Here is a 15,828-nt window from a genome sequence, read left to right on the forward strand (position 1 = left end):
TTGTTTGTTTATCTAAAATTATGTCACTCAGTGCTTGTATAGTAGCCTACTGAGTTTAGTTTTTGTCTGTGGATTGGTGTGCTGCCACCCATCATATCTCAGACACCACTGATTGGCCAATCAGTGTAATTTTTAAACGCCAGAACACAGTGCCAAAATGTATCATCCCTCCAAATTTCATCAAAATCTGACCATTTTGACCTGTAATCATATCTCCCCTGTCAGGCCAATTAGTGTAATTTTTTAAGCACCAGAACACTGTGACAAGAAGCATTGTCCCACTAAGTTGTATCAAAATCAGACCAGTGACACCAATCAGACGTTTAATTGTAGCACCTCCATCAGGCCAAACAAATTATGGTACTACTTCCATGTAATGTTACCTATTGTGCAAATGGGATGCGTTAACAAGACAGTGAGAGTTAGCTGGATGCTATGGTTAGCTAGCTAACTAACAAGCTGACAGTGTCAACACAAAATCAATCACAGGCACCAGTGAAGAAATGATCAGCACTGAAATCAACCATGTCTATTTCATCCATTTTTGAAATGTAATCAGTCATTCTCAGATGTTGTTGTGGACCAAAAATCTAAAAATCCTCCATAAATGCATTAAAACAGATAATTCCAGTCCTCAGTTCTGATTGAATGAGTCAGCTGTTGTAAAATACGTGATAAACACACAGCTGTGACCGCATAAGACTGTGGTCACAGATCACATTTTTTTCCCTCATGCTGAAACACAATGAGCCGCTTTGAGCGTCACTAATAGAGAGAGCAAGAGTAAAATCGCACTAACCAAAAATCACCGGAACGTTTTATGAAACCACGTGAGACTGTGATTTATAATGATTTTAGAACAGCTAACAGTCTGAGCTCTGTTTCACGTTGCACCTAAAAACGACTCTTAGCTGTTCTAAAATTGCTGTAAACTACCTCCTCCCATGGCTTGTTGCTTATAGGAGCATTAAGTAATCTTTCACTTTTATCGACCTCTGTCAGCGACCAAGGAATTCCAACAACATTGACATTAATTGACATATATAATAATCAATAGTTTCACATAGAGACGAGTAGTAGTAAGTGTATGTTTTTTTCAGATTATGCAGTAACCTGTGTAACCATGTGCATAGGGTCTTAACATGCACCTCCAAAGATTTGTAACAATGTGGATGGCAGTGATCAAGCTGCAATGATTGGCTGGCTAGTCTATGTAGTGCTAGTGCATAATGTTTGTTGCTATGGTGACAGAACATGCACTCTGTTCTTCAAGCCGCTTTGACCTCATCAACCATGAATTTGCCTGGCGTTTGCGGAAACTGTGCGTGCGGACGCTGAAATAAAGTATGAATCAGCTGTAAGGTAATTAGAGCAGAAAGAAACATTTATTAAATAGTTTATGTCATGATGCAAGATATTGTAATGATAAAAGTCATTTGTTTGTTTTTTTGACTTGAGAACGAAATGTCTTCTGAGCATGAGCAGTTGAAAATAGGGGGGCAGGGAGTTTTTGCTCCAAAACAGAGTAAGGGCCCGAAAGTGAGTTTTGAAAATCACAAATCTCAGCACCTGGCAAAGTAATGGCATTGGTATTGGTATCAATAACCCTATCAATCAACCCCGCAGATACACTATAATGTGCTATGGGAGAGTAAAAACGTCACTTACTGCACCTTTAATTATTTACCCGGTTTGCAAGTGACATTCGCACAAAATGTGCCCGTAGCTCCAGCCAGCTCTCTGCGGTCTCCTTCCTGCTTTCAAAGTTCCCACGGAAAGCAGCGGACCACCCAGCAGCGCCGAGCACGACGCCGATTAGCTGAGTTGAGCTCATTTGCATTAACGTCAGTAAAGGCTGTAGGTCAATCCTTGCGGGTGCTTTTATTGGATGTGCCGCTGTCAAGCAGTGCTGAAGAATTGGAAGGGCAAACGCTAGAAAAGGCAGAGAAAAGACAAACAGAAAACCAGCATTATGTAGCTCGTTTCTGCCTTATCTCTGCGCTCGTAAACCTTAAATAATTCTGCCTTCCCCTTTTTCATACCCGAAACTTGTGGACGCGGAGCGGTCTTGTTTTTTTTGTTTTTTTTCCTCTCTCAAGCGATTGCATTCTCCAGAGGTGGTACCTCCACATATTACAATTTGACAGGCTCTACATCTTTTTTTCTCCAGAATGAGAGAAAATCGCGGAGCCTGACACACTGTAGCCGGGTTTGTGTCTCTCTATCTGGCGGATCATCTTCAATCGGGCAGCGGATGTCTGAATGGAGATTGCAAGCCATCCCCAAGATTTCTCCGCTTCCTAAATTGGTGAATTTGGGCTGATAAATGGAGTGTTTGGTCGGACTACATGGCATTATGTTGCAAGGGGGAGGCTTGACATCGGAGCGACTGACCAGAATAATAGTCTGCAGTGTGAATATTTCAGCCTGTTGATGATGAACGGCTCAGGACTGGAGCAAAGTGTCGTGAGAACCGGTTTGTGGCCCATGTCTTGAATTGAAGTGGGCAACCAGATTGTTAAAGGAGAAAAAGGATCATTTTGGATGGCTGTGGGGTGGGGAGGACGACAACAAATGAATCCTCGGACACAAAAAAATGGATAAAACTAATGCATGAGCTGGCGGGGGGACTGGTGTTTTTTAGGCCTACTTGATAACAGTGAAGTTGAGAAAAAAATGAGAAAATGATGATGTGGTACGAAGAAGGCGAGAAGAGGAGCCAGAGTGAGGGATAAATCGTCCATGGGGATCTGAACAGCCCAATTGAAGAATAACGGAATTCAAGTTTTTTTTTTTTTTTTTTTTTTTTTTTTTTTGCGGGGACGAGACAGCTGCTTTGATTAAAGAAACATCTCCAATTAACTTCATGTGAAAAACAGAGGGAGGAAATCAGCTTCCTGGTCGGGGGGTGGGGGATAGAGAGATAGATATATTATTCATGCTTTGTGTTAGAGCAATTGGAGAACCCGTTTTGTATTGGCCTAGCTGATATATATAAATATATACATATAAATATAAAAATGAAATAGCTTAGGAAGAAGAGTGGACCTTAAAAACACAAGGAGACAGCGAATGACACTCGGGTAGCCTCTAAGTAAAGCACTTGCGCAAAAGAAAAAGGCTGAAGTGGGTTGAAGCATGGGCTGTGCTTCAAGTATTCATATCTCTGATAGGGTGGTCTACCACAGTGGAAAAGAGTCCGAGGATTCCCACTCACCCCAGCAGACTAATACCACTCAGCATCAAGGAAATCCTGCCTCGGGACTACCCATAAAACCCCTGAGTTGCAAGGTGAGGGAGCCTACATTCATTACATTCAGAGAACTGAGAAAGAAGTGTGTGAGAGAGAGAGTGTGTGTGTGTTGAGAACTGAGAAAGTGAATATTATACAACCTGTTTAATTCAAGTTGTTCAGCAAAAGGCCCGTATTCCCTTACAGAAAAGAAAACCTATAATGATTTTTTGAAGTATACTGTACAAATATCACTCCAAAATCATAAATTATATATTATATCCAGTAGGGAAAATATAGTGACACTCTAGGAGATAAAAAATAACACAAAATACAGTAAGGTCACGCTAAACTATTGACTGACACAGACACCGTCCCTATGGGAATATTACAGTGATTTTTTTTGTTTTGTTTTGTCATGACTGCTAGATTTCACATTTGAATTTGCCATGCTTGACATTACAACTTTATCTGCTACTTTTTTTAAATATAGAAAAGCTAGGCCATGACAGTGTCACACACACACGGTGGAAGGTCGCGGGGTCATGGGCCTCCACACCAACCTGAGGTATTGTTCAGGAGTTTATGAGCCCAGCAAACGCAGTCAGGATGTAGCATATATGTTTATCAGCTGTGAGGAGCTTGATATATACTGTATATGTATAATCCCACTGCTGGAGTTGTGGACTAAAACCTTTATCAAAGGTGTGGTTCTGTTCAGGTCACCACACTGTAAAAGCCACGGCCTTTGCCTCTGCAGCACCTTTCTACTAATGAAGCTCTTTTAGTTTTCAGTAAGATGCCCTCTCTCATTGGCCTGGTCGAGGCCCAAACTTGCCGCTTCAGGTTTGATTGAAATTAGACTCTAGTCAAAGTCTCCTACTGAAACGTTAAAGTGGAAGTGCTTATACGGGCGGCAAATGTGTCTGAACGGGCAGCAGGAGAGGCACTGGAAAGGATTTAGTGACATAATCACAAATAGGTCCTCATCAGTATGTTACATCATGTCAAAAAGACAGAAAAAAAACCCAAAACAGGCCCATTTGTGTATTGGACTATAAATAATTAACAGTGGCATAATGAAATGCACTGTTTGTATCCTGGGACTAAAAAAAGAGTTGTTTCATGTTAAGATTCCCCAGTACTATTATTATTATTATGACGATGATGATGATTATTATTATGATTATTATTATTATTTGGCATTCTATGTCATGCTTGGAATCACATAACAAGAAGTGTAACAAATCAGAGGTGCTTGTCTCCCTGTCATCAGGGTTCAGAAGTCAGCGACAGGCATTTGGTGATGAGGAGGATCTGATTTTGTGACAAACTAACAAGTGAAGATCCTGGTTTCCACGTGCGCTGGCAAACCGCCTCGTCCCTTTCACACAGTGTTCCTCAGAAATCTCAGTCACTATACAATCTTGAGTTCAGAGCAGTTATTCTTTTCCTGAATGAAGAATAGTGATGCAGTGGACTCGAGAGCAGTGGCAAATTTACAATAGAGTCGAGAGAGCTTGTACTTGTGTGCATGTGCCGGCGTCTTCAAGTATAAACAGTATGTAAATGTGCGATTTTATGATTTTTAGTGCGCAAGTGTGTTTGTGTGATGGTGTATGTTTTCATGAGTGTGTGTGCATTTGTTTGACAGACCGCAGGCTATTTGAGGACCTCTGTCAAGCTGAATTTTGTGGCCAAATGTCACCGCAGGATCCAGTGAGAAGTCAGTGTGACAGATGCCCCCACGTCAAGACGCCCACTGTGCCTGTGATTGAATTAGTCCCCTGATTGAGTTAGACTAATGGCATACAAATCTCCTTCAGCTGGAGACGGTTAAAGCCTGTTCTGTAAGGTGTCATCATCAACATTCTCCGTAGTCACTCCCAGCGAGCGGCCACGTTGATTCTGCTATAATCTATACTTTACAGCTGAGTTGGGTTGTAACATTTACCGCTCGCTCCCTTCACAAATCGAGTGTTTGCCAACACCAGCTGGCTGGGATCGGTCTGAGGTGCATGTTCAGTGATATGTGTCACTGTTGCTCGTTGTAGCTTTCTTGGATTCTCCTGCTTATAAGCGATCAATATTGGCTATTGATTATTCTTGTGAGTGTAGGTTTTATTCTCCCTTCGCAAAACAATTCCATTACAAAAAGCACAGTGTCCGGCGGTTCTTCCGGAAGATGTTTGGGAGTCGAGTTTTCCGAAGATGTCAAAGTGTTCGTTTGACCTTTTTTTCCGACAACAGTAGAGCCGCACCGTAACCCCAACAAGTGTCACTGTAAAACAAATTCGACCCACATCATCTCTAATTGTCGGTGCGTCTAATTATACGTGTTTCTGTTTTTGTCTCTGTGTGCGTGTTTGCCCATGTTTGTGTCATTGTGATTCTGTGGCACAGAAAGGGGCACACACACACATTCAACACTTGCAGGATAATAATCATCCACATCTGTGCCCAAACTGGCACTAACTACAGCAAAGCAAATTTTTACGCAGAGGCAATATCGTCTATGAAGTCTATGAAGGTCTACTGAGATGTGATTATTGCTGGTTGAAAACTGAACCCAAAGCACACTTTATTTTACCTTCATAACAAACTTGAATTAACCGGATTTTAAAAGTGTGCTCTTTTTCTAGATGTTTACACTGAGAGAGATAGAGAGAGAGAGAGACAGAGAGAGAGTATGTGCAGGCGTCCAGGCGAGTGTGAGAAAGATTCAATAGAAGTTTGGGAGCGTGATGTGAGCCTTTGTCAAGGGTACGTTACCATCTGGGCTGCTCTGGCAGTGATAAGGCTCAAGTACAAGGTCTTGTGATAGTGGGCATTTTTTGCTGTGTGTAGGGCCAACAGACAGAGCAAGACCTCAGCCAAACACAACACCATTTATCTGGCCTTGACTTTCACAGTCTGACTGCCCCACTCAAGAAAATCAAGACGCTCCCCCCCCCCCCCCCCCCGAACAGCAAATACAGAATCAATTTTACATAACCTCTTACCATGAAGGGGGAAAGGACGGGCGGTATCGGTCCTAAGCATCCGGATAGAGTAACACCGTCCCGCTTGCTCTCTGATTCCAGCCGCTGTGTACATTAACATCACTCACTCACACCTCAGACTTTCCCCATTAAACCCTTCCATCCCCAGAAGTGACAAGGCACACAAGGTTGCTTTTCTCAACTGAAGCCCCGGCCGAGAAAAAAAACACTTAACTACACATTTACTAGCATGCAACACAAAACTTTTAGAAGTTTCTGAGGAATCTCAAATTGATGCTTCTTAGTTTCTGTCCTCAACCGTAAAGAGTGTGTATGGGGAGATATGCTACATCTGGGACCTGGGCAACTTCTTTCCAGTTGTCAGTTTTCTGTCCCTCTCTCTCTCTGGTGTGTGCTCTTTTGAGCCCTCTCTGGCCAGTGGAGTAGAGATTGTGTGTGTGTTTAGTCTAAGTTGAGAGCCATTGGGTAATTTATTCCAGAGGAAGGCAAAGGCTTAGCATGGTGATGAATTAATCCACTGTGCTTTTTCTGCCGGCTGAGAGGAGGGAGACTGATATTGGCTGTTTTTTTTTCTCTCTCTGTCTCTCTCTCTCTCTCTCTCTTGCTTTCTTTCATTATCACACTTTCTCTGTTTTCCACGCTCCTCCCCTTGTGTTGTTCTTGTTCCATAAAAAGTTTTTTTTCTTAGCTATTGCGCTCAGACAGTACAAAGTTAATGCATTTATCTCTGTCGTATTGACAACTGTCCTTATCACCACTGTTGCATATATGATTTAGTGTACAATAGGAGCAATCTCCCTCTGTAGACCCATAGAAATGCAAACGTTCAACTGACTTCAATGGTCCTGCTGTTGTCTTTGTCTTTACAGCTGGTGATAGGATCTAGTGATGGACTGTGCTTATCTATGTCCATCTAGGATGTCATGTGCGTGTACAATGGTACTTTACAGCTCCATGGCTAGAGCATGACACTAACGCCTGGCACTCTGCCAGGATTAGGGGTTTGATTCCCATTGGGGCCAAAGTGTTTGATACTGTAAAGCACTTTGGATGAAAATGTCCATCCAAATGGCACATGTATGTAAACATTGGCACATTTTCAATAACTACTAGATAAAGAAAGGCTTTCTGTGTTAATCTGACCATTTCTGCTCAGTCACTAATAGTCACTGAGGTGGAGCTGCCCAATTTTCACATTAATTGAAATAAAAAGACATTTCACAAACTCCATGAATCCAACATACAAATATCACTTTAGCTGTACATTGTGTTTTATTTAAAGAAGTGTCAGCTGGCACGTGACCCTGTGTTTCCCTTCCTGTCAGGAGTATCTCCAGTGGCAGTGAGAGGGCAGTTTTTTTTTTTGCCATGTCATACTTGGCTCTTTATCTTTCTGGCACATGAGCTGAAGGACTTGAGGAGAGGAAGCCAGATGGGGCCCATAGAGCACCCATGGTCCACTGATTGATGCATTGGCAATGCTAGAACTCATCATCTTACTGGACTTTTGAGTAAAGGCAACAGTAGGAGTTGTCCAAGATTTTAGCCTTTTTCAACCTCTACAGTAACAATAAACATGTATTCAAGCAAAAATATGAATTGCTGTTTATTATGGTAACTTAGTTATACATTTGATTTTGGGTGGAATTAGTCTTGCCTTGGGCACTGAATGGCTCAAACAGTCAAAGCGATGACAACGAAGAAACAGATACAAATGGGCCATTTTAGTGACAGAGCCAGTGACTGCTTGATGTTTAAAGAGTCTCGCCACTCTTTACAATCATTGTTATTGTGCTATCTAATACTTAGAAGCAGTTATTTTTGCTGGTTGTTTATGGAATTACATTGACTTGAAGAATCACTTAGTGGAACAGGGATGGCTATCCGTTTTGCATGTGGCATCACAAAAGCATCTTTATGTACAATCCTTTGCTTTCACTTGATATCACAGCTCCCACTGGTGGCTACGGAGCCTGGGAGTGGCCATCCTGTAGGGGAAAAAATCTATTTCTTGGTAATGAAGTATTAACTTGTGTGCACAACATGCTCTTGTGTGTGCACATTATATGAAACATCCACTTGGGTTGCATAAAAAAACAGCAAGATAGAAGTTAGTAGAGCCAGTGAAACCGCACCAACGTATTTTCTGAGACTGGTGTTGGAGAGCGCTACTGTAAGTGTTGAGAGATACAAATCCTTGCAATTGATCGACTATAAAGTCTATAACATCCCTCAAGTCTGCATTTTGACTACAGTTTGGCCCAGTAGCCCTTAATATCCTTGTCACTTGTCTCTTACAGTAAGTGTTGTCAGCAGGCAATGGCTTAATAACTCAGAGAGTTATTTATCTGAAGTAAAACTTGATTAACGAATCTCGTTATGAATCCTCCTCATTGAACCTCATGAAAAGCCTGAATCAGCTAAATGTGTCTTTACTCAACAAAATATCATCCTAATTACAATAAATTAATCAATGCAATCAAGTAAATTCAAACTGATTGTTGCAAGTGAGTGAAATTTGAAACTTGCTAAATGAACTAAATTGAGCACACCATTTATAAAAAGCACACACATTTTATTAAATTGTAGGCACATGTTAATTTGTATGTATGAATTACGAAATTGTGTGCACAAAATATAGAAAGTGAGGGCACAAATGAAATCAAATCCAGGAAACTTAATGTGCCTTATACACTTCACTTAATCAATACGAGGGTATGAGTTGTATCTTGTGCAAACACAAAGTCGATGTAGTAAATTGTGATCTCCAAATATATATATTTTTTCTCTTTTGACCTCTCCTGAGCTCCATAGGTGACCATTTTTATGGCGGCGATTTTGCATCCCTCCTTGCATTTGATTGTATTAAATTAGGGATGGAAAATGGTGTGACTGAAAGCAAAACATTGTGGCTACAACTGAATTAGTGTGAGATCATATGTTGCTATGTTACTCCTGTAATCACTAATTAAATGGCGATCCTGAGGAGAAATCAAATTAGGATAATATAATAAACAGCTTTGTTACCTTGGGTGTGGACAGTGCTCAGTCTTTTTAGCTCCAAGAGTTTGTTCACTTATGAGATGTCAGCTAAGGTGCATGTACTTTTGAAACAGACCCTCCCATTGTTTTTGAAATAGTCTTAACAAATAAGGCCACATTCAAAGCTTGTTCTATTCCCCCTCAAGGTTAAGGACTTAGTATCATAAGGTCAGCATGTGATAGTTTCATAAGATTATGGAAATGGTATTCTTCCAAAACAAGGCACTGCAAGTGTTTACTTTGTAGCCATGCTCTCTGTTCTGTTTCAGAAGCTCCCAGGAATGTGGATGTGAGCGGGCCCAGGTCTATCGGTGGCCTTAAGCTCCTCCCTGACTGCATCGCTCCCAATTTCTGGGCTCACGCCTGAGCATCTGCTGTGGCCGTGGCGTCGTGCTACCAATGCATGTGTTTTCAATGTGGCTTCCAGCCCCATGCATCTAGACTGTCAGGGCACAGAATGGGGTTTATCATGATGAGAGAGAGTGCCTGAGTGGATGGGGACTCGCTCCCCTTGCGTGTGACGCTTGTAGAAAACAGAGCTGTGTCAAAGGCCTGCTAGGCGTGTAGTTCTACAGAATTTTATTTTGTCTGCTGACTGCTGGAATGTCTTGCAACCGCTGCCTCGATGCTAAACTCTCCCAAGGTCCTAATCCCACACTTGACTTTAAAGTGGTTTTGAAATGAACACCATGTACACAACACATCATCACTGTTCAAGCAAATGAAGAGTTCATCTGAGATTTATCCTCCTCTTGCATAGTATCGCATTGTCAAAGTGTCCATAGGTGTATTTGACTCTCCCCTGTGAGAGAGCCTTATGTGGCGATTGAGGGCTGCTGTAACCATGCACAACACACCATGTTAACCCTGTTAACAGCCATGTTAACAGCCTCTGGTTACTGGAGTACTTTGGCCGTTTTCACGCTCCGTCACACTACTATCCATGCAGCCAGAGCACACAGGAGAAAGGCTGTGTACAGTACAGTTGAAAGACTACTCCTGGGGCTAGATGTACAAAACCTAAGGAACAGTTGCACCCAATTGGTAAATTTAGGACTAAATTATAAACCTAATGGGCATTTCACTGCTAATTCTGAAAGTTCATCTGAGACTAATTTCTGGAGGTTTTGGTGGCAAAAATCTCCTGAGGCCTTGACTTCATTTTACTTCCTTTCTTCACTAAAGAAAGGCTGAGCAGACAAGAGGCTCACTGGATTTAAGTGAACAGGGCTGCAGCTTATTGGTTGTAGTAAACAGGCGAGAGGCTCATTCACCTGCTGAACACCACAGTAAGCCGGCAATACCTGCCTCCTTCCTTGTGTTTCACGGACACAGCTATGACACACAAACGTTTCGTGACTTCCAGGAGTGTGTCATGCCTTTTGACTCTCTCTGAAGGTGTGCGCTCTTTTGCTAGAAGTCTCTTTAGCCAAAAACAGTGGTTGAGTTCCACATCAATGGAGTCAACTCTGCCCTTCCTCTACCTAGACCTGAGTTAGCCTGAATGAATGTATGACTGTATGAATGCTCTTTAAAGGAAGCTTTTTAGCCAGAATTTTCTTCTGTAGTAGTCAGTCACATCCCAGTGGAATTATGGCACTTACCTCAAACTTTCAGACACATTCTTTAAAGGATAATACCAGTGTTTTGCTAAGTTTGTGCCAATCGTCTAGGTCGCCCCTCTCTCCTTTTACAATATTCCTTGTTCTAAATCTGTCTGCACACAGTCAGCGTAGTTGGAGATATCAAGGCTCATTTTCCTACCTTCAGAAGGAGACATTCACAGCCATTCATTTTTGTACAGTATGAAAAACAACTTTAATTGTCCGAGCAAGATTATTCTTCACAGTAAACATGAAGCGTTAATTTAATTTGGTCAAAGTTCCTGTGTTATCGTTATCGCTATTGTGTACAAGTTGAGTGTTGGCCGTACACACCGCAAAAACTTGCTTACTGTCAGTCACCTGACACCCACAGAAAGAAATAATCCTGCAGTTAATTTAAAGCTAGCTACGGTTTGACACCGTACAAGTAAATTAAAAAAAATCTAATTACATACAGCATGCATTGCAAAGAGATGAAGAGGAAAATGCAAACTAGATGTAGACTATAGTAAATGGTCTATAACTGTAAATGACACTGGTATTCTCCTTTTAAAACCTAAATACTATGCTGTTGAACTGGCAATATAACCCTTCATTTTCCATCTGTTTCAGCTGCTGTGATTGTATTCTTAGCACTGAACTTTTTTGTCCTGAATTTTGTCCTGCTATGTTAATAACCTCTTAAAGAAAACTCTTAGTTTAAACATTAGGGTTAGTGCTATGAAGCTATTGGAAGTTCTATCCATAGCCCATTGAATTTAAAAAAGAGAGCTGGGGCTGTGTGTGTGTGTGTGTGTGTATGTGTGTGTGCACGTGCATATGCAGTCATCAAATCTCCATTCCTCAGTCAGCTTTTGTGTGTGTGTGTGTCAGTCATGTTTGAGTTTGTGTGCCAAGCCCTAGCCTGGTGCTTCAGCTCGTGTCACTCAGTGATCCCTCATGCTACAGTGACATCAGTGCTCCACTTTTAGCAGGTGAAGAGGAGGGGGAGTCCAGTGATTATCTAATGCTGTGTCTCACAGCCAGCTGAACGACCAGGAGCCCGCTCCTGATATTTTCAAAAAGATCTAAGCTGTTCTGGAGAGTTGGAGCCACACAGTGCTGTAGATGGAGCTGGGGTAGTGCGGCCACAATGAGTATATTGCTAATTCTAATCCTGTCTTTGGGCTACAGGGTCAGGTGTGATAATTAACATTGTACAGTTGGGTAAGGCTCTGGCAACATACTCACTGTAATGGAGACTAACGGTCTCTTATTGAGGCTAAACTGTCTTTATGTGTAGCTTCTTGTCTACACTCTTGCCTTCCTTGCTGTGATGTGTTTGGCAGGACTGAAGAGGAGGAGGGGTCAGTTGCAATGGAAGGTTTCCCGGTAAGATTATGCTGTAGTGTCACTGGACCAGGCAGTGTCCCAATTAGACTGACCAAGCTCCCTTAGCTTGTCTCTTTGCTTTACTGGCCTCTGACCTTACCTGGAAGGAGCTAAGAGGGGAAGGAGAATGTGGACTACACACGCCTGATGAACAGCTGCGTATGTTTGACAGTACAAGTGACACGGTCATGGCAGGCACAGATGGAGATGGACAAACTTAAGGGGTTTAGTGCTGGTATTGGAGTGGGTCACAGTAGAAGAGAAAGGAGAGGGCACACAAGCAGATGATTTGAAGTATGCATTGGTCCGTGTGTGTCTGTTTGTGTTAAGTGAGGTTGTTGTTGGAGGTGGGGAGGTGTGAATGAAGGGGAAAGTGAAGCAGTCCATAACCTAGGCCTGCAGTAACTGTAGTGCAGATTGAATGAGGCTGATGGGGGCAAAAGAAGAAGAGGTTTTAGTAAGGGGCTGCCCCAGAGCCCTGGATGGCTTAGGATTGTCCAGGTATTAGGGGGATTTCAGGGTAATCTGGATAAGGACAGAAATACCTTGAAGGTGAACATTGGAGAAAGTGCTCCGCTCCTCGTGGATCTGTTTACTCGTGATTCTTCCATTTAATTAATTTACACACTGTGTCTTTGGACACATTGAAGTCTTTAGCTTGCCGCACGGGAAGAGTTTGTAGATGTAGGCATTCACTACTCGGCTCATCTGATCACACCAGGATGCCCCAATATCGGATCTTGCTGGGATTGCTATCGGATCTTCAAAACCAGATATGGAAGTGTTCAGGCTCCTATTGAGATCGGAATTCTTTGTCGTTTGGACGCGATCCAATCACAATGTGCGTACAAGTAATGTAAAAAGATGGAGGGGGAGAGTGGGGAAAGTAATGTAGACACAAATGTAGATAAATACAGCCACAGGAGATGTAAAACAGCCATTTTCAGGCCAAGTGTGGACATACTGTACAAGGATGTGATCATAAAATCTCATCTTTTGGATCAAAATCCTAGCCTTAGTTCCATCATTAGAGTTCGACATGTAGCTTATATGCAGGGATCTAGTGGGTTGCTTTATGCATCTGGTGGCTTATCTGTGTCTGTGTTGAATGTGTGCATATCTCTCTCTCTCTCTCTCTCTCTCTCTCTCTCTCTCTCTCTCTCTCTCTCTCTCTCTCTCTCTCTCTCTCTCTCTCTCTCTCTCTCTCTCTCTCTCTCTCTCTCTCTCTCTCTCTCTCTTGCTCTTTCGCTCTCTCTCTCGCTCTCTCTTGCTCTCTCACTCTCGCTCTCATTCTCATATCCCTGTGGACCAGTCAGGGCTCTGAGCACTGTCTTTCCCAGTCTCTAACCCTCATCACATGGTCTGTCGGCAGGAACCGCTCCACAGCAAGGCCTCAGTTACTCTCCTTGGCACAGTGACGCACAGATCACATACACACTCACGCCAATATGGACACAGGGTATGCAGGCACGCCTAGGCAGTGTCACTAGCTGTGGGAATGCTGCTTGCACTCTGACGTCAAACACAAACACACGTACCGTATACGCATAAGTGTATACGCATTGTCCTTTTTTCTTTCATTCAAAAATATAAACACAGCGTACTGACTACGTCTATAGGAGCAGAATATAGTAAGTAACAATGGAAACATTTGGAGTGCTGTGATATGGTCGGCTAGTCTGATTGTGTTTGTGTGTGTGTACGTATGTGTGCATATGTATGTATATAAGCAGTCAACAAATATTCATTCCTCATTCAGCTCTCTCTGTTCAGCTGCAAAATACACAGAGGAATTCTACATAATTTGCAGATTTCGTGTCACCTTCGAAGCGATGCTTGCAGGTGTGGTACACTAGTGAGAAATAGGGACAGGTCACCAAGGATGAAGTAACCTAGTCATTTTCTGCAAACTCTGTATTTTTAAACCACGGACGTCATTCAAGGGCATTTGGGACTGAATTCCAGGACAAGGATGAGTTCAGTCTCCTGCGAGTTACTCGGTGTATTCCCTGTGTGTGTATGTGTGCATTCCGGTATGCTTGAGTTTCCGCACTATCTGGTGAGGTAGGAGAGATGTCACTGCAGACAGAATAAAGGTCAGGCCGTACTCTGGCAGCCCTTAGTGTAGTGTCACCAGGCACTGCATGAAACAAAATGTGTGCGTGTGTGTGTGTGTGCGTGTGTGTGTGTGTGTGTGTGTGTATGTGCACGCCCACACATGCTTGTTTGTGCGTGCAAGACCGTGATTAGAAATTGCAGTATTTAGGACAGTATGTGGAAGAATGTGAGTCACTAGCTAATACTTACAGTAGGCCTACACACAGACCAAGCACCACCACATTGCTTTGCATCGCTTTCCTCTATCAAAAGTCATCGCTTGTGGGCCTTTCACTGGGCGTGTTCTTGGGTCAAGCATCGGTTTTGTTTAACATTATTTGTGTATGTAGACCTATTTTGTATTTTATCATTTTATCAATTTTATTGTGCCCAAATAAAGTCTGTGATCATATGTCTGCAAAATGTAATCTTGAAATCATGCTTTACTTAGAGAGCTAGCTTAGGGGTTAGAGCTGGAAGTGATGGGGTAGGCAAGCTAGCAGGCTAACAGTAGCCTGATATTCAGACTGAATGGCCATTTCGTTACCACTCCATTATTCAGCCATTATTCGGGGGGGGGGGGGGGTTGATATCCCCCTAACCACTAGTGACTGACATATCCGGCTGCTCTGACATTATTTTCAGTCACACTGATGCTGGGCATATTTTCTAACTTCACCAAGAATATCGCCCATTTTTGAGAAAAATAACATCTTTGCAAAGGTTGTCGTGCTGCGACTGCCGTGCATATGCATTATATAGATTTTTTTCAAATTGTCGTGTTGCATCATGGGTCTGGTTGGCATCGCCACTTATCGGTATTTGCAGACGATACATCATTGTCCATGAGAAGGGAATGACCAAGTGCGCACTGCATAACGGGATAGGTGGCGATGAGAAAAGTTGAAAAAATATAGATGAGCATGACAGTCACGGCACAAGTACCAATTACAAAAAGCTGGAGACTAGTTGGTGTATAACATTACCGGAGGTAGCCTAAAAGCTAACTTTACCTCTGGTGGCTAAACACTGAAGTTGGCTTGCTAGCCTACCTATCCCATCACATCCAAATACATAGCCAGCTAGCTAACTGGCTAGAGTAAAGCACAATACTAAGATTATGTATTCCACCAGTATGCTTATGGAATATATTTGGGCAAAATGAAATGAAGAAAATGATAAAACGCCCCCAAGTGACGATCTTTTGATAGAATGAAGTGATGCAAAGAGAAGTGTTTGCTTATCATTTCCCTTCATGTGGTCACTTGCTTCTACAATGAATGGAGCCAAACTGCTTCAAGTAATAAAAAAAACAAACTTGTAGTTGACTATTTTTATATGTCAAACATGTAAAGCCACACAGTTGTAATTCTCTCAGAGTGGATTTTTTTGAGTTTTTGTTCTACGGGTTGGTCTTTCCTCTTTAGTGCGTTCCACCAGCAAGTGAGAGAGAGACGCAGATAGAAATACAGAGAAAGCA

The 15,828-nt window shown here is 42.4% G+C and overlaps 1 protein-coding gene and 1 pseudogene across 1 annotated transcript in view; both read left to right on the forward strand.

The window, feature by feature from the left end:
* The first annotated feature begins 3,185 nt into the window (after positions 1–3,185).
* Positions 3,186–15,828, forward strand: part of pde8a (phosphodiesterase 8A) — a 39,465-nt gene continuing 26,822 nt past the window's right edge. The window contains exon 1 of the mRNA XM_071533597.1: positions 3,186–3,291. The gene's annotated coding sequence lies outside the window, so the exon portion shown is untranslated. The remainder of the gene's footprint in view (positions 3,292–15,828) is intronic.
* Positions 5,722–5,883, forward strand: LOC139656129 (U4 spliceosomal RNA; annotated as a pseudogene).

This window comes from Centroberyx affinis, unplaced genomic scaffold, assembly GCF_046629955.1.
Source record: "Centroberyx affinis isolate AG114_WGS23_722 - 3 ecotype Tasmania unplaced genomic scaffold, CSIRO-AGI_Caff_v1 ptg002385l_1, whole genome shotgun sequence".
Classification (NCBI taxonomy): domain Eukaryota; kingdom Metazoa; phylum Chordata; class Actinopteri; order Beryciformes; family Berycidae; genus Centroberyx; species Centroberyx affinis.